Consider the following 25,082-nt stretch of genomic DNA (forward strand, 5'->3'; position numbering starts at 1 on the left):
TCAGCAGTGTCAGAGCCAACTTCTCTCCGCATGGTCACAAGACAGCTAGCTCTCTGCCGGATATTACACATAAAATCAAGAAAGCAAGAAGTGGGAAGGAGTGGCACAAATTTATTACATCCCTTTAATCAGAAAACAGACTTCAGCTTAATCTCACTGCCAGAGTGACATTACATGGTCATGTCTGACTGCAAAGGAGTCTGGGAAAGCAAGTATTTCTCCTTTCCAGCCCTAAGAGTGGAGGGAAGCAGGGAATATCTAGTTAGGAACAGGTGCTGGCCTAGCCAGCCAAGAGCGTCAGCCACAAGGGTTTGGTTGCGTTCGGAAAATACCAACAGAACTTCATCATACAGTGTGTCACCCATGCCGTAGACCCAAGGAAAGTTAAACAGCAACAATTAGAGTTTGCCACAAAACCAAAACGGAATTGTAGAATTCCTATTGCTTTTTTAAAGTATCTGCTTCTATCTAAAACCAAATATGTGAAATTATACTTCTAACCCTTTTCCTGAAAGGGAAACCTATCTAGTAGTGTGTAAAAACTATTTCATTTTCACACACTCAGATACTTTTTAGTTACGTTATTCTTAGTTACGTTATTTTTATTAAATGTTTTCTCCTTATTTATGGTTAATAAATCAAAAAGACAATTTTTAATCCAGTTTCAAAATTGGATTGAAATTTGTCAGTAACTAGAAAGTAGGAAACTTCAGGGCTGAAAATACAGAATAGGTTATGTGGATTAATAAGCTATTTTATTTTCCAGTTTGCATTGGCTTTGCTGGGTCTTTCTACCACTTTAATTGTAATTTTTTTCTTTTATATTTTTATCATAGCACACAAACTCAGAAAACCTGTTACGGCAACTACATAATGCAATCTAAAAATCCAGTTAACATATTGCTATGGAAACCAGGAAACAGAAAAATAGAAACAGTACTCTAATTCATTTGGACAGCTATGGCTAGGGGTGTGTGTGTGTGTGTGTGTGTGTGTGTGTGTGTGTGTCTAAATTCATTAGTTTATTCACCTTTTCTTTAAAGTTGGTCCTGAACCCAAATATATAACTGATCTGTCCATAAATAGGACCAGTGCCCTTCAACCAGTAAATTTGCATTTTAATGTGAAGTAGTCCTTGTTAAATTGTGTCACGTGATATGAGGAGGTCTTCAGTAGGACTGGGTTGTTTATGTAAACTTGCCAGCCTGTAGCCTCTTGGCACAGTGTGAAGAACACCTGGCTGGGATTTGAGAGCTGGGTTCTAATCACTCCTCTTTTTTTTTTTTTTTTTTTTTTCGGTATGCGGGCCTCTCACTGCTGTGGCCTCTCCCGTTGCGGAGCACAGGCTCCGGACGCGCAGGCTCCGGACGCGCAGGCTCAGCGGCCATGGCTCACGGGCCCAGCAGCTCCGCGGCATATGGGATCCTCCCAGACCGGGGCATGAACCCGTATCCCCTGCATCGGCAGGCGGACTCTCAACCACTGCGCCACCAGGGAGGCCCTAATCACTCCTCTTTTACTAACCAGTTGTGTGACCCTCTTAGGAACTCTTAGGCACTCAGTTTCCTCATCTGCAAATAGTTCCATGCAGGGCTCTAGTATTACGTAACAAGAACTTTCTTTTTCCACAAAACTGGGGACTCATGAGGTAATCACTTTTGAGGGTTGATAGTGCTCTGTGTAGTTCATGGCAGATAAGAAGCTCTCAGGAAAACGGTAAGTATCCTAACTATATTTTCTGTTTTTCATTCTGTGGTCATTCCCGAACCCACATAGTAAATGTTGTTTCGCCCCTTGACGCTCACTAACAGCCGCCATTATCTGACCAGCCCTTGAGAGAGTAGGAAAGGAGAGCTGCTAAGTCCTCACAGGAGAGGCTGTTCCTGTGAGCTTGTTACCTGCGAGTGTTTTATTTCCTCTTGAAGGTTAATGCCAATTTTTATACTCAGACACGTGAGATATTAAAAGCTACCCTAACGCAAATTAATCCACCAAACCCCCAACCTTTTTTAATATCATCAGATTTCAACATTCAAGAATTAAACTTTTGTGCAGTTGTGCTTCCTCACTGCTGTTTGTTAATCAGCCTGTTTCCTGCTATGAACGGGGGAGGGGGGGGAACCGTTAAAGCAGCAAGTTTCCTCAGGATTAAACTCCCGTGTTGTTTCTCCTTCCAGAAATCTGAGGTATTACAGTCGGGGATAATCGCTGCATAATGAAATCATTGGGACAATTCGTCCATCCACTCCTACCTCCGTCCCTGACAATGAATTCCTTGTTTGTGTGGTGCCCAAATCTCCGCGTCCCCGCGTCAGCGCCCGGCGGCTAACAGAGACAAGACGCGGGAGAAGGTCCTCACAGCAGAGCCTCGCGCTTTTCGCGCCGGCAGCGCGCGGGGGGTGGGGGAGGGGCGCCGTGTGCGCGCCTAGAGCTCTCGGTGCGCCAGGGCCGCAGGCTGCACGGGCACCAGGAGGGGGAGACTCGGTCCCGCTTATCTCCCGCTGTGCTAAGTTCAAACTGCCCGAGCTGGTGGGGAGGAGAGTGCGCGCGGCCAGGGCGAGAAAACTTCTACTCCACCTAGAAAGTTTCACCTTGTGGGCGGGGGAGGGGCGGAGGAAACGCGACCCCCGCGGGGCCCGGCGCTGCGCGCGGGCGGCAGGAAGGGCGGGGGCCGATTTCCCCCCTCAGGGTGTTGTTGCCAGTCCCCACCTCAGCGGTCCTTGGACCCGTGGACGAGGTGGACGGACAGCGCACGAGACAGACGGACACGTGCAGGGGCGGGCGGACGAGAGCACGAATCGTGTCTCCTGGCCGTTCCTCCCGGCTGGACGCGCCCGGGCCGCGCGCGCCGATGCCCGGCTGAGTCACGGCCCGGGCAGCGCGCGGGTGGGAAGGGGCGGAGGGAACGCGGGTGGGAAGGGGCGGAGGGAGCGCGGCCGGCGGGAGGACGGGGCGTTCGGCTGGGCCCGGCCACAGGTGACCCGGAGGCTCTCGCCGCCCGCGGCGCCCAGAGCGCTTTGTGACCAGATGCGAAGCCCAGCGGAGGGCGCGAGCCAGATGCGGGGCGACAGCTGACTTGCTGCGAGGAGGCAGGGAGGCGCGGAGCGCGCGGGTGGTCCCTACGTGGTTGATCCCTGCCCGGTTGACGTCTCCTCCGCCGGCTCCTGGGCGCCGCAAGGTAAAAACTACAGCCCCTTTCGTATCCTGCACCCCATCTTTCGTCCCTGCCCTTCTGCTCATTGTTCCCCTAAGAGACCTGACTGCTGTTCCAGAGGGCAAGACCCGGGAGGTGGGCGAGAGTTTAGGGGCTTCAGAAACTGAAGAGCTGTGGCCCCAGGGGCGAGGTCGAAACTAGAAAGGGGCTTTTCGTTTTAGGGGGTTGCTTCTGACAGCCACCTGTGTGGAGTGGGGCGCTGGGGTGGGCGATGGTGTATGACTGTTATGGCCCAGCAAGTTTCAAGGCTGTGATCTGACTAAGCCTTTACAAAAGTGATCCGGTCACCCTGACGGAGGGTGATGTGGCCAGCAAGCTTCGAGCCAGCAGTTTCCTTGTTCCCATCCTTGCTTTATATCTGTATTACGTGAGGCCCCTTCCAAGGGGCAGGTGTTTCTGTGAGGGTCTGAATTCTTAATTTCTGGCAAATACACGGGGCTTGTTGTGACCTATCGTTTTCAATCTTACCTTATCTCTCTGCTGGGGCTCTGTGGAGGACATCTGTCTTATTAGGTGACATAGATTATAACCAGAGGTCGGGCAATCTGGCTACGACTGTTACTGACCCAATAATTAAAGCACGAACGAAAGGATTTTCACAGACTATCTACAATGCAGAATTTACTCCAAAGTACGGTTTCCCATTTCATACCTTTTATGTTTTAAAAGAGCCATTTACTAATTCGGCAGCTGGAGAGAGTTCCTGTGGCTCATGCATGAATAGTTCTGCCCAGTGTGTTTTACCTTATCACAGTTTTATGTGCAAAGGAGCCCTGGGGCAGAATGAAATATTGTCAACTTTCTTAGGCAAAATAATCAGGATACTTTAATTGCCAAGTTAAGACGTTCGGTGAATATGAGAGGATTGTAAAAACTGACGTTGGAGAGAACATAGACTATCTGGACCCTCTCCTGAATTTTAAGAACACTGTTCACATTTTGTAGAGTTGGGTGGAGGTTTATTTTGTCACTTCCATCAGGCAGACACATGCACATTGCCATGCAAATGGATTCAGAAAAACATTTTCCTTTACAGCTAAACTATTATAGCTGACTAATGAATTTTTTCTGCATGAAGATGATCTGAAAATGATGTACATCGTGTTTCTCTGTGCCTCTGGGATATAAATTGTGCTTTTATGTAAACTGTAAGTGGTGCTTGGATTACTTACAGGTACATAGTTTTTCTTTCTAGCTCCAAGCTTATTGGGCTTTGTTTTAACATGTAAGCTTCCATAATGGAACAGAAAGAGAGGTGCTTTGGTTGCAGTTGTAGACTGCAGGTCTGTGGTGTCTTCAGTGTTCATTCTTTTTGAGTTGCTGAATAATACAAGTAAAATTTACATCACTCATAAGAAATTTTTGTAGTACCAAAAATGTGGCTGATTGCCTATAAAATTTACTGGTGTTTTAAAAATTCTGTTCAGGTTTCAAACTTAACAGTGCATAAACCTATAGTTATTAACCTAAATATATTTTAATTTTAACATAATGGAATTTATGGCATTTAGAAGATGATCTGCTGACTACTGGTTTTTCAAAGATTGCTTTATTCTTAATACATCACAGTAGAGGTTTACATTAGATTTACTTTCCATGACTTCAGAATTAGTGGTTGAGGTTTATCTGAATGATAAAGATGTATAAGATTAACCATAGCCAGTTAGTATGAAAGTTCATAACTAATATTTTCATGACTTTTAAACCTACAATAAAAGAAAAATGACACTTTTCTAAGCAGCAGAAAAACCCTTATCTTATAAATCGCTTTTAAGACTATGACCCACTATAATCTTGAAATTCTTTAAAATTTGTTCCAAGGAGAATTAGACTAAGAAATGCATTTCAAAAATCAATTTCCTTAGCTGTTGGTTAAAAAAGAAAAAAAATAGTCCAAAATAGCATTAGTCTGATTTTCCTTTTGCACATCTATATGATAGCCTCAAATAAACTTTTTCTCAAATGTGGTCATCTCAAAACAAAGTGAATAATTCAAAAGGGCTAACATTCTCTCAGGACACACACCTTTCTCTAAGTGGCTGCACTAGTGCCTATAGTGACACACCCATGTTGAGTAACAGTTCCCTACAAATTCAGAGCACCTCCCATCTCTCTGCCCCCTTCCTCCTCATCTCTTCCCCTTGGTTTGGTCAGAGCTGCTTCCAAGCTTTCTCTGCCCCCACTTCTTCCCTCTAATTTCATGTTTTCTTCACTGTCATTAGTCTCACCAGAATCATCTACGCTTTCCTTTCCCATCATCCCCAATATTTTTCTTGAGCTGCTATGTTTGTTCATGGGATACTGAATTTCCTAATTGTGCTACCTTAAGGGGAGAAAATATGCAGAAACTCAAGTGCCAGGGAGTTTACCTCACGGGTGTATGTTGAAACTGGTGTCTTTGACTCTGAGCCCTCAGGGCAGAGTTTCTTCATGGGCTTTGCTCAGTGCAAAACAAATAGTCACCTCTTAGTAATAAATGATAGATATACTGACTAATGTCAATTCAGGATCACTTTGATTCCCTGTTCTTAACAGACTTGCTGCCAGGCCCACATTTGCTTCAGCAAAAATAGCTAAGAACTGTAGGTTAAACATCATATGTGTCTGGTACTAGAGGAACATTTTTAGAAAGGAAGAAGTGAAATATCTGCCCTTGAAGAATTAGATATTCAGATAAATAAATCTCGTGCAAAATGGAATCAAGGTCCGTAATTGTTAAGTGGACATTACAAGACAGTGACAGCCTTGGAAGCCATCCCACTTGCTATTAAATAATAGAAATTTTTTTAAAATCAAAAGATTGGAACTTAACTCTTAAAATTTTGAAGCTGCTTCTGAGTATATCATCTTTCTGATACTACAACAACCTTACAGAATAGGCAAGGCTGGTTTCACTATCTTAACCTCCCCATGTTATAGACAGGGAACCCGTGCATGAGCCTAGCCCCCATGCTGTCTCAACAGCACCACAGCCTCTGCCCAGCCATCAAGGAAGTTTAACTCTTTGAAGCATTTTGCACTGAGGCGTACATTGGGATCCTTAGGTTAGTGATAAATGATGACTGTAACATTTCTAGTCTCGGGACTTTTTCTCACCTTCTGTTTCTCCAGTTCTCTTTTTCTCCCTTTCTCTTTTTGTAGTAAAGCATACCAAGAAAAAGCTCCATTCATATGTGTGGGGCATTCTCCTATTATCAGATTAAGAGCTGTGAGTAATTTTGTAATCTACCCTTCTATCAGAAAGCCCATTCTCAGATATCTCTTCAGCTGTGTTTAACAGTTTAGTATATTCCCCTTGGGATTTGTTTCAATAAAAACATCCAATAAAATCTGACTACTTTGCTTTTCAAGGGACAAAATGAAGAATGTGTTTTTATAAGCTGCAAAATATAATTGAGAGAAAAATCACACGTGTGGCATTTGTAACAGGAGGTGTGAGCACAGTGAAATTTCAAAAAAAAAAGTGAACTGGCTAATTGCATACCCAAGTATACATGTTTCTCCTGTGATTGTATAAATTTGTGCAAGTATGTTTATACAGGTTACTCCTGTTGTTTTAAATTTCTATGATAAATTATGTAGCTATAGGGCAAATAGAAATTATATAAGAGTTTATGAGCCATGTGGATTATATAATGGTCCATAGGATTTGAAAAGTATTTCTTCTAATATAACAAAGGATTATTAGGAAATTTGGCCCAAGCAATTGTGAAAAATGGTCAGAGAATCACAGGTTCTAGTGACAGCCAGGTTCCTGTACTCTAAGAATGTGACTGAGGATTTAGGCATTCAGGATAAGTTGTTATGCACCTACCAGGCATGATTCTAGACTCTGGCAATGCAGCAGAGAATAAAACGGACAAAAGTCTCTGGCCTCATGATGCTCTGTTCTAGAATGAGGAAGGCAAACAGTAAATAAAAACACATAAATAAGATGTATGTGAAGTGGTAATGAGAGCTATAAGGAAGCATAAAGTGGAAAGAGGAGTAGGGACTGTCAAGGCTAAGAGGGAATGGGCTGGTGACTGAAAAATTCAGTAGTGGGGTCAAAGAAGGCCTTAATTCAAAGGTGGCCTTTGAGCTAGAACCTGAAGGAGATGAAAGAATAAAGCAGAGCTTCTCCTTCGCATTCCTTGGGAGTGTCATTCTCATTTTTTAATCTCTGGAATTGTGCAATGCACAGCCTGCACAACTGTACGTGGAGTCCCTGGTCTTTTATGGGAAGCACCTGGACAGTGCCTGCCATACTTCATTACAGTCTCAAAGGTGAAGATGAAGGAGAGGCCCACATCCCTTGGTCTGAGGGCAATGAAAGAAAAGAACCATGGTATTTTTCTTGCATTTACCTGGTCCCATCCCCACACCCCATCCTTGATCCGGGAAATTGCTCCATTCAGACCATTTTCCTTATTTTCTGCACAATGACCCTGACCCAGTGGAATCTGATGAGACTAATACCCATAGCTTTGTCACAGATCCCTTTCATAATATAAATCTGGAGACAGCAAAGGAGGCAATTGCTGATGGTTTACAGCTTCTGTCTGCTGTGTACTTCTTTCTTGCCTTCTCTCTCTCTCCTTCCTTTTCCCTTTCCAGTGTTAAACCACTATGTTGGATTTTCTTCTTTCTTCCCCCTATGCCTTGTTTGTATCCTGTATGAAGATTTGCAAACAGGTAACCTAAATGAGTAAAACTAACCAAAAACTGGGACCAAAAACCTACTCAGAAAAAGTCCTGCCTAAGAGGGAGCAGCCACTGCTTGGCATCATCAGAGTGGCCGTGAGGCTCAATGAGTGGCATGGGCCCATGTGGTTGTGTCTTTCAGCTTTTCAGAAGCTAGAAATCTCTCAATTTTAACATGTTGACTCAGCATCTTTAAAATTGTTTGAGCTAGAGAGACAAAATGTTTGCAGGCCAGATTTACAATCTTGGCCACAACTATACCTGCCAAGTGGTCCCCTGTTTCACCCGCAGGTGCTGTTTAATTCGGCAGCATGCACAGCCAAAAAGCCCCAGGACTGCTTCTGAAAAGTATTTTATCGTTTAGAGTTCTCAGCCTTTTTTCCTCACTGGAAAATTAGCGACTAAAAAAAAAAAATTTCTAATTCATCATCTATCGGCACATGCTTATTTTCCTAAACTCATCAACCCACATACTTTCTATCAAACTATGTACATTTCTAAACTATAAGAGTAATGTAGTCATTTCATTTTTACACTGCAGCAATAACTTCCTGAAATCTAAATTCATCATAACTTTATATGTAGATTTCCTATTTCATTTCCAGGTTCTCATTCAGAATAAACTCTGTTTAGAATGCTGGTGCTTTCTCTGTTTTGTTTTGATTTTTAAGACCTGCCTGGACTTCACCAGTTGTTATTCCTCCACCACTGAAATTCAAAATGTGCACTGTGTTGGTTTTGAGTACCCTTTAAAAGCCATTAGATCAGTGTTGCAGTCTATTTTTCCAAAGGAATAAAAGCTCACAGGTTGTGCACTAACTTGTTTCCTTTAATCCTAAAAACTCAGTGAAATACCCAGGCTAGCGGCCTTCCGGAAAGCCATTGTGTTAGAACGGAAGATCATGTACTGTATTTCTTCCTACTATTTTAAATGCAAATATAATAATATGTCATGAAACAGTGCACATATTAAGATCAGTGGCCTTTTCCTGTTTTCAAATTATCTCTTGTTCTCTGATAGCTGGAAATCTGAACCTAGCACCTAGAATCTCAGTCCAATTTTAAAGGTGTATATAAAAAAAAAATGATTGACTTGGAGGAATTAAAATGTACTCCAATTGTTCAATAAGACCATGGGTTGTTTCTGGTTTTTAATATTTTATTGAAAATATCAAGAAGAGCATTCAGAGCTAGAGACCTTTGAAGTAATGTAGTCTTCACAAATGAGACAGGTGGAGTAAATTTGTTTAGCAGAAGGCAGGTTGTCTCCTTTGAGGCCTAATCATGTGGGAAAGTAAAACCCAACCAAGTTTTATGTCCATAAGACAGCTCAAACTATCTTTAAAAATAAATTTTGGCTTTTTGGGGACTAATGTGCGTTTAGACCAACATTTTACCTCTTAAAATTTAAACCTAGGGGTCTTTTAAAGGAAATTTAATCCATGTGTTTTTGATTCACTAAATCCTAAATCATCACCCATAAACTGTGTGTCTCTCTAAGCTCTTTGATGTCTAAGAAATCTTTGAAACCATGTAAGGCCCCTTTTGTTCCAGAAAAATAGGAAGTTGGTTTTTGTTAAGGGTCAGTAAACAGCATCTTCAAAAATCTGAGTTAGGTCTAAAATCCTGCAACTATAACAAAATGGATGTTTGAATGAGTACTAATGCATTTTTCTGATGCAATGTGAAAAATGTAAGTACTTTTAAGGACCTTGCTCACTATTGGTATTCCATTGTAATCCTTATTAACCTCAAGGAATTATTTTGGAACAACTCCTCTTTCTATTATAATATAAAGTCCAAATGTTTATCATTTTATCCTGGCACAAAGTATGTAATCAGTAAATATTTTGTTAAATGTTAAATGAATGACTTCTTCTTCTGCCCAGAACCTTCCAGCTAATGTCAGTCTTTTTATTCAGTATCAGTATCCATCTGTCATGTCTTGGAATGAGATCTATTCTGAGTCAGTGACCTGGTTCAACAAATTTTAAAAATAAGCCATCTAACTAAATATACGACATTTATTGAAATTCATTCTGTACCATGACGCAACAGCCTTGCAAAGAGTGCTGAAAATAGGAAGGAATTTCTAGGTTAATTTGATTAAATATTCAGTTGTTACCATATGCTTTCTGAAAATTGATTTTTTTTCCCTTTTACTGTTCCTGCCATCCTTCCTCCCACCTTGACATGCTTACTGATTGAAAGCTTTGCACAGAAAAGGGCAGGTCATTTGTATCTATAAGCAAGAGCAGCAAGTTCAAACAGGCTTGGAAAACATAATGCTATAATCATAAGTTGCCATAATATAGGAGGGGAGAGAGGGGTACTCAGCAATAATAGTGGTGTTGGGTTTTGCTCCAAATTACATAGATGACACATCTTTGAACTCTATTGTGTGGGGGAAAAAAACACCTTCTTACTGTAGTTAGATTTCCTGTTTGTGAGTGTGTATTTTCTGGTAACTAGACTTCCCATATAGACTTGAAATAAGTATGTAGCTTTAAGTGCAATTGAAATCCACATGATTAGAGTACTGAAGGCTATGGAGACAGCAACTCCTCTCTAAAAGAAAGAAAGTAATATTTAGAAGGCATAGTACTGAAGCATGGTCATTGACATTTTTCTTGATATCATGTTGTGAATTTCTAACAACTCATCACATTTTGTCCCCTGAAAACCTTTCCTGATCAAAAGTGTGTTGTTTCTTTATGACACTGAGGTGCCAGAATTTTTTGATTTTTTATATGTTGGTGGGAACAAAAAGGAAAATTGTGCTATTATGGTCTTGAAATGGAGGTTTTCTTAGGTGAATCTGAAAGTTTGATGCTGAATACATATATTATCATTAAAACTTGTTTTGAAATTTAATTGTAGATAGCACTGTATAAGGAGTAACTTATTTATGCAGTTTTCACATGCTTAATTTCAATTTCAGTGGTTGACCAAACCATCAGTAATAATTATATATCCATGTGTTTGTACACATTTACATTTATAGGATTTTTTAAACTCTAATTAAAAGGTCTCACAGCTTGATAAATGAGCAGTCAAATGCCTCTGTATTTGTACATTTGGAAAAATGTAATTCAATTTAAGACATTTTTGTGATAACTCTCATGCTACAAGTATAGGAAATAGATAATGAAGGAGAAGACCTGCAGGTTTTGCCAAGGTAATGGGTAAGCAAGGTTAAAGAAATGGAGAGGTGGGTGGATACGCTTAAGGGTCATGGATTTGGGTGCATTGCAAGTCATGAAGAGAGTGTCCCATTAGGAATCAGGCTTCCACCTTCCAAATAGGAAAAAGGCTGGTCAGAACTGAGTGGGGAATCAAGGGAAGCTCACAGGAAAATGGTAGGCACATGATAAGCAAAGTCGAAGCCTCCTCCAACTCTGTCACAGGTGGTTTGATTCTGGGAGAAACTAGGCTATCATCTACCCATTTCTAAATCAGCCCTCTTAGTCTGTCCTACCCTTAGCTACCAGTAAGAATAGCAGGAATATGTAGCAGAAAAAGAGGGACTTATATTCTGAGTGTCAGAGGCATGTCCTATGCACTCTTTTAGCTACTCAAAAACACTGTAAATGAAATTCTGTGTTCTCAGAAGGAATCACAGTATTAAAAGAAAAACCCAGCTTACAAATGTTTTATACCATTTTCATGACTAAAATTTTCTAGCATATCAGGGCATTATAATCCATTTGTTACTGTTGGGATCAAAAGTTATGGCCCTTAAAACTATATCAATAATTATTTTCCATTGGGATATCATCTGCAGTGTATGTATATTAGCTTTTCTTGGGGATATTATCTTGAGACCATTTCTTTGGGTCTCGATTGTACAGAGTTCATGCTTTAGTGTGCATAAGAATTGTACTTCTCGTGTTCTAAACTTATACAGTAGTCTAAAGAGTTAAGGAAAGCTTACATCAGGGCCTGCCTTCACTTCCTGTCTTTTGGCTACTCTTAGAGTCTTAGGTGAGCAGCTGTCATCTGATTCTGGCCTCACATTCAGGCAGAATCCCTCCAGCTCCTGCTGAAGGGCACACTGTCCAAAGTGAGCTTGTGGCCTGACCACTCTCTAGTTAAGATAAAGACAGCAGACAAATAGAAGCATTCAGGGCCTGTGTGAAACTTTGGACCTAAAATATTACCCTAGCTGTTTTTTTTTTTAACTGAGAGTAAAAGTGTACAGTAAAATATCTTAAGTTCTATTGAATTATATAAAGAAGCAATCAAAGCAAAGGTTGTTGACAGAAGAAAGCTTTCTCCTAACAGAAATGAATATGCATTTTGGACTTTTTAAAATTCACTTTCTGTCATGTCAAAATTAAGATACTTCTAAATTTTATTTCAGTCTCACTAACACACATTTGGATTGTTCATTGAAATTTGTACGTCAAGGTCCAATGACTTTAAACATTCTTATAGTCTTCAAATAGCTTACCAAAAAGTTCTTTAAATCACCAGGAAAGTGCAGATAAATCCCCAGACAGTTTCATTAATGACAATGAAAGGTGACAGCTCTTGAATCTATGTCATAACTTGATTAATTGCTTTCCAAATGTTATTAAAGATTCTAAATGAATAACAAGACTTGTATTTAGGATCAAGGCTCCCTCACAATTCCTAAATGGGTTTTAATTTTCAGACTTAGATAATTATTACATCTGATTCATTTCTTTCACATCTTTAGACTGTTGGTCTTACTGAAAAGAGAACAGAGTATCTGTTTCAATATGTTTTTCTTTTCCCTGAAGTTATTCCTTACATATTTCAATAATAATGGTTTTGAAATAAAAATAATCAAATGCTGGCATTTCCTCTTAATAAACGTTCATAGATCTGATGAATTAACAAACGTTACAAAGAATTCACTACAGAGGTTATGATTATGGGACCATTTAATCCCCAAATCTGCCTTGCTGACTCTTTAGATACTCAATGAAAATGAGCATTGTGCATTAGGATAAGTATTATCTCAGGAGAACTTTATTCTTGTTTTGGTCATTGCCCATTTTGGCCAATTCATAGCACCTGCTTCTCTTACCAGCAAATCTGTTTACTTGTCTTTAGTCTCATTTTTACCCTTTCCCACCACAATGATTACAAACTTCCACTATTCCCTCAAGCTCTTGAATCTCTTTGGCTCCCCTTCTTCTCAGTGTAGTATCTTCCCTCATAGTTTAGAGAGCAAACAGAAGCCTGAATAGTTTCTATGTCACCCGTTATTACTTCCTTGCTTCTCTGTCAAATGATGAAATGGTCTTTTCAGCCTATGGTCTTGATCCCATTCTTCCCCACATCTTCCAACACCTTGCTCCATCTATCCCACCTTCCCTACCAATCCCTCTCATCTTTAAAATCTCCATTGCCTTTTTTCATTCAGCCCTTACTCAACTTGCTTCTAGAAAGAAGCACACACCCTGAGAAGATCCTTAATATACAGTTACCTTAAGTATTCACTCCTATTTCTGCCTTATCCTTTAAATAAAGAATTCTTGAAAATCACTGTCTCATTTTTTCTACTATCATTCATTCTTTAACTTATTCAACTCAAGCAGTCTCTTCCCCACTCCCAAGAAAATATCCTCACTCTAATCACTGGAAACCTCATTGCCAAATCTGACAGACACTTCTGTTATCCCACTTGACCCCTCTATGAGATTTGACACTATACATCTTGCTTTTCCTTTCTTGAAATTTCTCAAGCTTCTGAAATACCACTCAAACATTTCCTTCAGCCTTTAGATGTAAAGTTTAGATTCTGGTCTTTAGGGTTCCATCCGAATCCCTACTTTCTCTTACTGAACATGCCCATGGCTGATCTCATTTACCTCCATGACTTCAAATACACCGATGGACCAATGGTTCACCAATTGCTATCTCTAACTCCCTCTTCTCTCTAAACCACTGTGCCCATGTTGTTAGTCACCTTAAAGACACTGCCACTTGAATAACCAACACTCAGTTATTAACCGAACTATTATTTTTGCCCCAAAACTCTTCTCTGCCTATTTTCCTTACCTTTGTTTATTACACCCAAGGTAGACATTTTTTAGCCATCTTTCATTTCTCAGTCTCCTCAATGGTCAGTATTGATGTTGCATCATTGTCACATAAATTTCTAATCTAGTCCATTCTTTCTGTTATATCCATACTGCCAGAGTTTTTATTCAGGATCATTCTTTCATGTATTAATTCATTCCATTATCTATTCTTCAACAAATTCTTACCAAGTGCCATGTAATGGCAGTATGCCAGGGGCTAAAGATGGAGCTTATAGTCTAGTGGGAGGTATGAATAAGTAAATTACAACACAACATTATAAAGTCCAGATAAGGCGGAGGCAGGTTTGATGTATGAGCACATGGGAGAGTTCCTAATCCCTTCCTAGAGGGCAAGAGAAGCATTGGAGAAGGCTTCCTAGAAGAAATGTTCCCTAAGATGAGACTTGAAGAGAGAGTAAGAGTTAACCAGGTGAAGGTGAGGGCAGAGGTGTTCCATGAAGAGGGATCTATGTGCTGAAACCCAGAGTGGAAGAACACATGGCTTGCTTCAACAACTCAAAGAAGGACAGGGTGGCTGGAGCCTGTATTTCTAGGGAGGAGATGGCAAGTGGCAAGGCTGGAGAATTAGGCAGAAGCCAAATCATGCATGGCTTTTAAGCTGTGCTAAGGAGTTGAACTGTTTTTAAACATAAAAATAACATAATATGATTGTCTTTTTAAAAAGACATCTCTGTTACGTTGGGGAATGGATGATCAGGGACAAGAATGGAGAGGGAAGACCAGGTAGGAAGCTGTTGTAATAATCCAGGTAAGAAGTGATACTGCCCTGGGGATGGATGCAGGTGGACATATTTAAAACACCTGTAGGTGGGAGTCAAGCATGATGTCTTGGAAATGTGGGAAATGGTCGGCACCAAGATAGGATATGGAATGGGAGAACAAGTTTCATGGGAGTAGACGGAGGTGCCAGACGGTATACCCAACTGCTCCTTCTTGGTCACCCTGCTCTCTCCAGCCTGTTGGCGTCAGTGAGCCCTAGCACGCGGTTCTCCTCTCTTCATTCCCTATGCTCCTTTCCTTGGTGGTTTCATCCAGTCTTATGGCTTTCATACCATTGATATGCAGACAACTTCCTAATTTAAATCTCTACTCCACACCTTTCTCCCCAACTCCAGGACTCAAATATCCAACTGCAAACTAAACATCTCCATTTAGATGTCTAAAAAGTATCTCAAACATGAACAAAACTACTGATCTTCACACATCCCTGCCAAACTTGCTCCACCCTCCAGCTCCTTTGTAACTTGCAGAACCATTCTCCCTGTTACAAAAGCCAAAATCCTTGGCATATTCTTGACTTCTTTTTTTCCTCACACACCTCATCTCCAAATCCATCTGCAAATCCTTTTAGCTGCGTTCAAAATATAACCAGAATTCAGCCACCCCTCATCACTTATTCCTTCCTCTTGGCCTAGGCCACTGCCATCATTTACCTGCACTATTAACAGCAGCCTCCCAACTCCCAACCAGCCTCACTTCTCCATTTTAGCCCTATCCCACCCATCCTGCCACCAGCAATCTTCTCCCACACCCCCTCAAGTTGATTCCATTCAAATATAATCATTCCCTTGCTCAACACTGTGCAGTGGCTTCATATTTCACTCCAATAAAGGCCAAGGTCTCACAGTGGCCTACAAGGCCCTGCCTGATCCGATTCTTTGTCTTCGCTGATCTCATCTTCTAGTCACCGAGGTCCAGGCTTACTGGCCCCTTTGCTGTGCTTCAGACACACCAGGCATAGCTGTATTTAGATGGCTAAGTCCTTTCTTCCTCCAACTCTATACTTAAAAGGCAACTTCCCAGTTTTTCTTTTTTTTTTTTTTTAACTTCTTTATTGGAGTATAATTGCTTTACAAGGTTGTGCTCGTTTCTGCTTTATAACAAAGTGAATCAGTTATACATATACATACGTCCCCATGTCTCTTCCCTCTTGCGTCTCCCTCCCTCCCACCCTTCCTATCCCACCCCTCTAGGTGGTCACAAAGCACTGAGCTGATCTCCCTGTGCTATGCGGCTGCTTCCCACTAGCTATCTATTTTACATTTGGTAGTATATATAAGTCCATGCCACTCTCACACTTCGTCTGAGCTTACCCTTACCCTCCCCATATCCTCAAGTCCATTCTCTAGTAGGTCTGTGTCTTTATTCCCGTCTTGCCCCTAGGTTCTTTATGACCTTTTTTTTTTTTTTTTTTAGATTCCATATATATGTGTTAGCATACGGTATTTGTTTTTCTCCTTCTGACCTACTCCACTCTGTATGACAGACTCTAGGTCCATCCACCTCACTACAAATAACTCAATTTCGTTTCATTTTTTGACTGAGTAATATTTCATTGTATATATGTGCCACATCTTCTTTATCCGTTCTTCTGTTGATGGACATTTAGGTTGCTTCCATGTCCTGGCTATTGTAAATAGAGCTGCAATGAACATTGTGGTACATGGCTCTTTTTGAATTATGTTTTTCTCAGGGTATATGCCCAGTAGTGGGATTGCTGGTCGTATGGTAGTTAAGGAACCTCCATACTGTTCCCCATATGGCTGTATCAATTTACATTCCCACCAACAGTGCAAGAGGGTTCCCTTTTCTCCACACCCTCTCCAGCATTTATTGTTTGTAGATTTTTTGATGATGGCCATTCTGACCGGTGTGAGATGATATCTAATTGTAGTTTTGATTTGCATTTCTCTAATGATTAATGATGTTGAGCATTCTTTCCTGTGTTTGTTGCCAATCTGTATATCTTTGGAGAAATGTCTATTTAGGTCTTCTGCCCATTTTTGGATTAGGTTGTTTGTTGTTTTGATACTGAGCTGCATGAGCTGCTTGTACATTTTGGAGATTAATCCTTTGTCAGTTGCTTCATTTGCAAATATTTTCTCCCATTCTGAGGGTTCTCTTTTCGTCTTGTTTATGGTTTCCTTTGCTATGCAAAAGCTTTTAAGTTTCATTAGGTCCCATTTGTTTATTTTTGTTTTTATTCCCATTTCTCTAGGAGGTGGGGCAAAAAGGATCTTGCAGTGATGTATGTCATAGAGTGTTCTGCCTATGTTTTCCTCTAAGAGTTTGATAGTGTCTGGCCTTACATTTAGGTCCCTAATCCATTTTGAGTTTATTTTTGTGTATGGTGTTAGGGAGTGTTCTAATGTCATTCTTTTACATGTACCTGTCTAGTTTTCCCAGCACCACTTATTGAAGAGGCTGTCCTTTCTCCACTGCATATTCTTGCCTCCTTTATCAAAGATAAGGTGACCATATGTACGTGGGTTTATCTCTGGGCTTTCTATCATGTTCCATTGATCTGTATTTCTGTTTTTGTGCCAGTACTGTCTTGGTTACTGTAGCTTTGTAATATATAGTCTGAAGTCAGGAAGCCTGATTCCTCCAGCTCCGTTTTTCTTTCTCAAGATTGCTTTGGCTATTTGGGGTCTTTTGTGTTTCCATAAAAATTGTGAAATTTTTTGTTCTACTTCTGTGAAAAATGCCAGTGGTAGTTTGATAGGGATTGCATTGAATCTATAGATCGTTTTGGGTAGTAGAGTCATTTTCACAATGTTGATTCTTCCAATCCAAGAACATGGTATATCTCTCTATCAATTTGTATGATCTTTAATTTCTTTCATCAGTGTCTTATAATTTTCAGCATACAGGTCTCTTGTCTCCTTAGGTATGGTTATTCCTAGATATTTTATTCTTTTTGTTGCAGTGGTAAATGGGAGTGTTTTCTTAATTCCACTTTCAGATTTTTCATCATTAGTGTATAGGGATGTAAGAGATTTCTGTGCATTAATTTTGTATCCTGCAACTTTACCAAATTCATTGATTAGCTCTAGTAGTTTTCTGGTAGCATCTTTAGGATTCTCTATGTATAGTATCATGTCATCTGCAAACAGTGACAGCTTTACTTCTTCTTTTCCAATTTGGATTCCTTTTATTTCTTTTTCTTCACTGATTGCTGTGGCTAAAACTTCCAAAATTATGGTGAATAATAGTGGCGAGAGTGGGCAACCTTGTCTTGTTCCTGATCTTACTAGAAATGGTTTCAGTTTTTCACCATTGAGGTCAATGTTGGCTGTGGGTTTGCCATATATGGCCTTTATTATGTTGAGGAAAGTTCCCTCTATGCCTACTTTCTAGAGGGTTTTTATCATAAATGGGTGTCGAATTTTGTCAAAAGCTTTCTCTGCATCTATTGAGATGATCATATGGTTTTTCTCCTTCAATTTTAATATGGTGTATCACATTGATTGATTTGCATATATTGAAAAATCCTTGCATTCCTGGAATAAACCCCACTTGATCATGGTGTATGATCCTTTTAATGTGCTGTTGGATTCTGTTTGCTAGTATTTTGTTGAGGATTTTTGCATCTATGTTCATCAGTGATATTGGCCTGTAGTTTTCTTTCTTTGTGACATCTTTATCTGGTTTTGTTGTCAGGGTGATGGTGGCCTCGTAGAATGAGTTTAGGAGTGTTTCTCCCTCTGCTATATTTTACAAGAGTTTGAAAAGATAGGTGTTAGCTCTTCTCTAAATGTTTGATAGGATTTGCCTGTGAAGCCATCTGGTCCTGGGCTTTTGTTTGTTGGAAGATTTTTAATCACAGTCTCAATTTCAGTGCTTGTGATTGGTCTGTTTATATTTTCTATTTCTTCCTGGTTCAGTCTTAGATGGTTGTGCTTTTCTAAGAATTTGTCCATTTCTTCCAGGTTGTCCATTTTTTTGGCATATAGTTTCTTGTAGTAATCTCTCATGATCCTTTGTATTTCTGCAGTGTCAGTTGTTACTTCTCCTTTTTCATTTCTAATTCTGTTGATTGGAGTCTTCTCCCTTTTTTTCCTGATGAGTCTGGCTAATGGTTTATCAATTTTGTTTATCTTGTCAAAGAACCAGCTTTTAGTTTTCTTGATCTTTGCTATTGATTCCTTCATTTCTTTTTCATTTACTTCTGATCTGATCTTTATGATTTCTTTCCTTCTGTTAACTTTGGGGTTTTTTTGTTCTTCTTTCTCTAATTGCTTTAGGTGTAAAGTTAGATTGTTTATTTGAGATGTTTCTTGTTTCTTAAGGTAGGATTGTATTGCTATAAACTTCCCTCTTAGAACTGCTTTTGCTGCATCCCATAGGTTTTGGGTCGTCGTGTTTTCATTGTCATTTGTTTCTAGGTATTTTTTGATTTCTTCAGTTATCTCTTGGTTATTAAGTAGTGTATTGTTTAACTTCCATATGTTTGTATTTTTTACAGATTTTTTCCTGTAATTGATATGTAGTCTCATAGCATTGTGGTCAGAAAAGATACTTGATAAAATTTCAATTTTCTCAAATTTACCAAGGCTTGATTTGTGACCCAAGATATGATCTATCCTGGAGAATGTTCCATGAGCACTTGAGAAGAATGTGTATTCTGTTGTGTTTGGATGAAATGTCCTATAAATATCAATTAAGTCCTTATTGTTTAATGTATCATTTAAAGCTTGTGTTTCCTTATTTGCTTTCATTTTGGATGATCTGTCCATTGGTGAAAGTAGGGTGTTAAAATCCCCTACTATGATTGTGTTACTGTCGATTTCCCCTTTTATGGCTCTTAGTATTTGCCTTGTGTATTGTGGTGCTCCTATGTTGGGTGCATAAATATTTACAATTGTTATATCTTCTTCTTGGATTGATCCCTTGATCATTATGTACTGTTCATCTTTGTCTCTTGTAATAGTCTTTATTTTAAAGGCTATTTTGTTTAATATGAGAATTGCTACTCCAGCTTTCTTTTTTTTTTTTTTTTTTTTTTTTTTTTTTTTTTGCGGTATGCGGGCCTCTCACTGCCGTGGCCTCCCCCGCTGCGGAGCACAGGCTCCGGACGCGCAGGCCCAGCGGCCATGGCTCAAGGGCCCAGCCGCTCCGCGGCACATGGGATCCTCCCAGACCGGGGCACGAACCCGCATCCCCTGCATCGGCAGGCGGACTCCCAACCACCCGCGCCACCAGGGAGGCCCTCCAGCTTTCTTTTGATTTCCATTTGCACAGAATATCTTTTTCCATCCCTTCACTTTCAGTCTGTATGTGTCCCTAGGTCTGAAGTGGGTCTCTTGTAGACAGCATATATACGGGTCTTGTTTATCTATCCATTCAGCCAGTCTATGTCTTTTGGTTGGAGCATTTAATCCATTTACATTTAAGGAATTATCGATATGTATATTCTTATTACCATTTTCTTAATTGTTTTGGGTTTGTTATTGTAGGTCTTTCCTTCTCTTGTGTTTTCTGCCTAGAGAAGTTCCTTTAGCATTTGTTGTAAAGCTGGTTTGGTGGTGCTGAATTCTCTTAGCTTTGCTTGTCTGTAAAGGTTTTAATTTCTCCATCAAATCTGAATGAGATCCTTTCTGGGTAGAGTAATCTTGGCTATAGGTGTTTCTCCTTCATCACTTTAAATATGTCCTGCCACTCCCTTCTGGCTTGCAGAGTTTCTGCTGAAAGATCAGCTGTTAACCTTACGGGGATTCCCTTGTGTGTTATTTGTTTTTCCCTTGCTGCTTTTAATATTTTTTCTTTGTATTTAATTTTTGATAGTTTGATTAATATGTGTCTTGGCATGTTTCTTCTTGGATGTATCCTGTATGGGACTCTCTGTGCTTCCTGGACTTGATTAACTATTTCCTTTCCCATATTAGGGAATTTTTCAACTATAATCTCTTCAAATATTTTCTTAGTCCCTTTCTTTTTCTCTTTTTTTTCTGGGACCCCTATAATTCGAATGTTGGTGCGTTTAATGTTGTCCCAGAGGTCTCTGAGACTGTCCTCAATTCTTTTCATTCTTTTTTCTTTATTCTGCTCTGAAGTATTTATTTCCACTATTTTATCTTCCAGGTCACTTATCTGTTCTTCTGCCTCAGTTATTCTGCTACTGATCCCTTCTAGAGAATTTTTAATTTCATTTATTGTGTTGTCCATCACTGTTTGTTTGCTATTTAGTTCTTCTGGATCCTTGTTAAACGTTTCTTGTATTTTCTCCATTCTATTTCCAAGATTTTGGATCATCTTTACTATCATTATTCTGAATTCTTTTACAGGTAGACTGCCTAATTCCTTTTCATTTGTTAGGTCTGGTGGGTTTTTGCCTTGCTCCTTCATCTGCTGTGTGTTTCTCTGTCTTCTCATTTTGCTTAACGTACTGTGTTTGGGGTCTCCTTTTCGCAGGCTGCAGGTTCATAGTTCCCTTTGTTTTTGGTGTCTGTCCCCAGTGGCTAAGCTTGGTTCAGTGGGTTGTGTAGGCTTCTTGGTGGAGGGGACTAGTGCCTGTGTTCTGGTGGATGAGGCTGGATCTTGTCTTTCTGGTGGGCAGGTCCACATCTGCTGGTGTGTTTTGGGGCGCCTGTGGCCTTATGATTTTATGCCGCCTCTCTACTAATGGATGGGGTTGTGTTCCTGTCTTGCTAGTTGTTTGCCATAGGGTGTCCATCACTGTAGGTTACTGGTCGTTGAGTGAAGCTGGGTGTTGGTGTTGAGATGGAGATCTCTGGGAGAGCTTTCGCCGTTTGATATTACATGGAGCTGGGAGGGCTCTTGTGGACCAGTGTCCTGTAGTTGGCTCTCTCACCTCAGAGGCACCACCCTGATGCCTGGCTGGAGCACCAAGAGCCTGTCATCCACACGGCTCAGAATAAAAGGGAGAAAAAAAAGAAAGACACAAAGTAGAAGGTAAAATAAAATAAAATAACGTTATTAAAATAAAAAATAAAAAGTAATTATTAAAAAAATGTTTTAAGTAATAAAAAAAAGAAAGAGGAGAGCAACCAAACCAACAAAGAAATCCACCAATGATAACAAGTGCTAAAAACTATACTAAAAAAAGAAAAAAAAAGCAGACAGACAGAACCCTAGGACAAATGGTAAAAGCAGGGCTATACAGACAAAATCACATACAGAAGCATACACATACTCACAAAAAGAGGAAAAGAGAAAAAAAAATAAGATATATGTATATCATTGCTCCCAAAGTCCACCTCCTCAATTTGGGATGACTCGTTGTCTATTCAGGTATTCCACAGATGCAGGGTACGTCAACTTGATTGTGGAGCTTTAATCCGCTGCTCCTGAGGCTGCTGGGAGATATTTCCCTTTCTCTTCTTTGTTCGCACAGCTCCTGGGGTTCAGCTTTGGATTTGGACCCGCCTCTGCATGTAGGTCTCCTGAGGGTGTCTGTTCTTCGCTCAGACAGGACGGGGTTAAAGGAGCAGCTGATTCTGGGTCTCTGGCTCACTCAGGCCTGGGGGAGGGACGGATAAGGATGCGGGACGGGCCTGCGGCGGCAGAGGCCAGCGGGACGTTGCACCAGCCTGAGGCGCGCCGTGCGTTCTCCCGGGGTAGTTGTCCCTGGCTCCTGGGACCCTGGCAGTGGCGGGCTGCACAGGCTCCCTGGAGGGGAGGTGTGGATACTGACCTGTGCTTGCACACAGGCTTCTTGGTGGCGGCAGCAGCAGCCTTAGCGTCTCATGCCCGTCTCTGGGGTCCGCGCTGATAGCCGCAGCTCACGCCTGTCTCTGGAGCTCCTTTAAGCAGCGCTCTTAATCCCCTCTTCTAGCGCACCAGGAAACAAAGAGGCAAGAAAAAGTCTCTTACCTCTTTGGCAGCTCCAGACTTTATCCCGGACTCCGTCCCGGCTAGCCGTGGTGCACTAGCCCCTTCAGGCTGTGTTCACGCAGCCAACCCCAGTCCTCTCCCTGAGATCTGACCTCCGAAGCCCGAGCCTCAGCTCCCAGCCCCCGCCCGCCCCGGCGTGAGCAGACAAGCTTCTCGGGCTGGTGAGTGCTGCTCGGCACCGATCCTCTGTGTGGAATCTCTCCGCTTTGCCCTCCGCACCCCTGTTGCTGCGCTCTCCTCCATGGCTCCGAAGCTTCCCCCCTCCGCCACCCGCAGTCTCCGCCCGCGAAGGGGCTTCCTAGTGTGTGGAAACCTTCCCTCCTTCACAGCTCCCTCCCAGAAGTTCAGGTCCCATCCCTATTCTTTTATCTCTGTTTTTTCTTTTTTCTTTTGCCCTACCCAGGTAGGTGGGGAGGTTCTTGCCTTTTGGGAGGTCTGAGGTCTTCTGCCAGCGTTCAGTAGGTGTTCTGTAGAAGTTGTTCCACATGTATTTCTGGTGTATTTGTTGGGAGGAAGGTGATCTCCATGTCTTACTCTTCCACCATCTTGAAGCTCCTCCCCCTTCCCAGTTTTTCAAAGCTACAGACCTCTTCCACCACCTCCCCTCCAGGCACTCTTGATCCCCCAATGCTGCCTTTTTTTTTTTTTTTTTTTTTTGCCTGTAACACTCATCAGCTTCTCTTTTTTCACATTCTGAAACTTCTTCATTTGTTGAGGACAGTTAACAAATAGAATAAATACTTTTCACATGGAGCCCTGCATTTTTTCCAACATTTACTCATCAACTTCTAATACACTACAGGATAGACTTAATTGTTTTATGTATTTGTTGTCTGGAGCACCTGCTACAGAGTAAGTTCCACAACAGCAGGAACGTTTGTTTTGTTTACTGGTGTACCCCCAAGCACCTGGCACATATTAGCTCCTCAATAAACATTTGTCAAATTTAGTCTTGAATAGCTGTTCAACATACAAAATTGATGCTTGAGAGATGGATTTCTGGACTCTCTGGAGCTAAAGAGATGAGGATGCAGATCTGGGAGTCTTCACTCTATTGTTAAGTCTTCATCCTCTAGTGCCTGGAAGATTCAGTGACCTTCCGTTATGTCTTCTGGCCTCTAGCTCCTTTCCCCTCCAGTTCACTCACCACACTATCACCAAATTTGTCTAATATATAGTTATAAGTATTCTGGTTTCCGTGTCCTGATTAAAACCTCCCAGGGACTCTCCACTACTGAAAGAGTACAGGCCCCTCAATAGGATGCATAAGACTTTCTGTGATATGCCTCAGCCTAACCTTCCGGCTTCATCGACACCCAGCCCAGCCCACATAACCTCTGTGCTAGTTACAGCTTCCTGACCAGCCCTGCACATTCTCCCCAAGGTGCCTGCATGTATGGTCTCTCAGTCCAGAGTGTCTGTCTCGTCTCCACTGTGCCTGAGCAACTCCAGCTTACCCTGAAAGTAATATCTTCACTCTAGGATACTACTTGGCCCTGCCTCTGTCTGCTGTAGTTAGCTCTCCTTCCCTGTATTCCTCCAGAGATATGCACCCATCTGGAGTGCACAACTAGAGGGCAGTGTGGCAGGAGGCTGGGACTGCCAACCAGTGGGCAGCACCTATATGGTTAAAAAGCTTTTTAATGCCTTGCCCTGTTTTCTCTCTTTCTTTTTCTCTCTCTCCCTCAAACACACACACACATCCTGGATTATTTTTCCTTGAACTGATCCATTATATAAATGCAATCCTGAGCACAGTTGTTTTTAAGTTGTCCTAACCTTTTAGTTTATCAATTTTTCAAGGATCCAGAGTTTTAGATATTGGATTCTGTACTTATTTTTCTGTACTGTTCTGTTTTTACAAGCATAGCTTTGCTTGGCGTTCTTTATTCATTTTAAAGTATTTAAGATTTTTGTAGAAAGTTTTATTTGGTTCTTTTATTCTCTGATTACATATTGATCTCAACGTAGTGATATTTATGTGCTTTTAATTTTTCTTTCAACACTGTTAGAATTGCATATGTTCATCCAAGGAATCCACATCTATACAAAATATGGCCAGTTTTGTTATTTCTTCCATTCATACTATTTTCATGATTTCTAAAAGTTTTTTTTTTCTACTTTGCTTGAAAAGAAAATGTCATATACTAACAAAATTCACCTTGAAAAGGGTCCCTAGTTCACTTCACTGCCAGAGTCTACTTGTTAACTTTGATTTCCAAGAAAAGTTCTCAGATGTGAGCAAAGTAAAATTCAGCCACACCCTAAGAGCTAGGTACAAATAGTGTTAGAGGAGAACGCCCCCCTTGCTTGACCACTCCATATTTCAGGGTCACAGCCTGCCCTTTGGCATCTTCATGTGTCTCCTCTTTTTCTCTCTTTCCCTGGATGCTGATTTCTCTTTCTTTACATGACAGCGGCCATGATACGAATGGGGTCCACTAAGCACCAGCATTCCTCTGCAGCCATTT

General features: G+C 41.0%; 1 protein-coding gene across 1 annotated transcript in view; it reads left to right on the plus strand.

The window, feature by feature from the left end:
• The first annotated feature begins 2,925 nt into the window (after positions 1-2,925).
• The window catches only part of MET (MET proto-oncogene, receptor tyrosine kinase), a 129,839-nt gene continuing 107,682 nt past the window's right edge, over positions 2,926-25,082 (plus strand). The window contains exon 1 of the mRNA XM_060108712.1: positions 2,926-3,178. The gene's annotated coding sequence lies outside the window, so the exon portion shown is untranslated. The remainder of the gene's footprint in view (positions 3,179-25,082) is intronic.

The sequence above is a fragment of the Mesoplodon densirostris genome, chromosome 9 (genome assembly GCF_025265405.1).
Source record: "Mesoplodon densirostris isolate mMesDen1 chromosome 9, mMesDen1 primary haplotype, whole genome shotgun sequence".
Taxonomy (NCBI): Eukaryota; Metazoa; Chordata; class Mammalia; order Artiodactyla; family Ziphiidae; genus Mesoplodon; species Mesoplodon densirostris.